The following is a 1180-nucleotide window of genomic DNA, read 5'->3' as shown; positions in this document are numbered from 1 at the left end:
GGTGCGGGTGCCGCGGCTTGCCCCGGCGCGGGCGGGCCGCCGCCGAGGGGTGCGCGCAGGCGGGGAGCTGCGGAGCGCGGGGGGCAGCAGCGCGGCCGCCGCCTCCGCCGACGGGGCAGGTGCCCGCGGGAGGGCTCCGCTTCCCGGCGCGGCTCGGCGCGGCGCGGCTCGGCTCGGCTCAGCGGCGGGCGCGGGAGCAGCAGCCCGCGATGCTCATTCCGGCTGCCGGCCCCGGTTTGGCAGCGCCATGTTGCTGGCTTGCTCCGGGCGAAGTTCCTGTGCCGGCGAGCGCGGCGCTCCCCACATCTCGCCCGCGCCGCCGTCTCCCGTGCCCTGGCCGCCGCGGCTTTGTGTGTGTGTGGCTGGGGATTTAATTCTCCTCCTCCTCCTCTCCTCCTCTCTCTCTCTCTCTCTTTTTCTTCCTCTCTCTCCCCCCCCCTTCTTTAGTCCGCCGGGAAAGCCGCTCTTCCTCACCTTGCCGCTGGGAGACCAGGCTCCGTCTGCTGCACGCTGCGCTCCCCTCGCATCCCCCCTCCCTCTCTCCCTCCTCCTCCTCCTCCTCCTCCTCCAGCCGCCGCCTCCCCTCCCTTCCCCTCCCCCCGAGCAGGCGCTGCACCGAGGGAGCCGCCGCCAGCAGCAGCAGCGGCAGCGGCAGCAGCGCCGCCACCGCTTTTTCCCTCTGCAAGTTTCCCCCTCCCCTGGCTGCGTTTCCCTGCCCAGGCTGCGCTCGCCCGGCCGCTCGCCCGCTCCCCGCCCCGAGCCCCCCTCTTCCCCGCCGTGCCCTGACTAATTGATTTGCTCCCCCCGGCGCGCCGCCGGCCCCTTGGCTCGGCTCGCCCGCTCCCGCCGCCGGCACGGCTCGCTGCCAGGCTGCGGGCGCCCAGCGGGCGCTCCGCGGTGCCGCTCCGCGCGGCCGGCAGCGCCGAGCCGCCCCCCCGAGGCTCCCCTCGCCCGCTACCCAGAAGGCCAGCGGAGAACCGCAATTACCATAAAGCTCCGCTCACTCCGCTCCGCCAAGCTGTCAAAACCCCGGCGGCGGCGGCGGCGGCGGCGCTGCCAGACATCGCTGCGAGGCTCCGCGCCGCGCTGCCGCTCCGCGCCGCCGCCCCCGGGCAGTGTGTGTGTTTGGGGGGGTGGGGGACAGACACGACCCGCGGGTCCTTCCCGCCTGGGACCCCCC

General features: G+C 75.4%; 1 protein-coding gene across 5 annotated transcripts in view; it reads right to left on the bottom strand.

Annotated features, from left to right (window-relative positions):
* Window positions 1–519, bottom strand: part of BCOR (BCL6 corepressor) — a 58548-nt gene extending 58029 nt beyond the window's left edge. For all 5 annotated transcript variants that reach the window (XM_085319455.1, XM_085319457.1, XM_085319459.1 and 2 more), the window contains exon 1: window positions 475–519. The gene's annotated coding sequence lies outside the window, so the exon portion shown is untranslated. The remainder of the gene's footprint in view (window positions 1–474) is intronic.
* Between the last annotated feature and the right edge of the window lie 661 nt (window positions 520–1180).

This window comes from Rhea americana, unplaced genomic scaffold (assembly GCF_003343005.1).
Source record: "Rhea americana isolate MKP2758 unplaced genomic scaffold, rheAme1 scaffold_59, whole genome shotgun sequence".
In the NCBI taxonomy this organism is placed as follows: domain Eukaryota; kingdom Metazoa; phylum Chordata; class Aves; order Rheiformes; family Rheidae; genus Rhea; species Rhea americana.
This window is presented reverse-complemented; position numbering and strand designations above follow the sequence as displayed.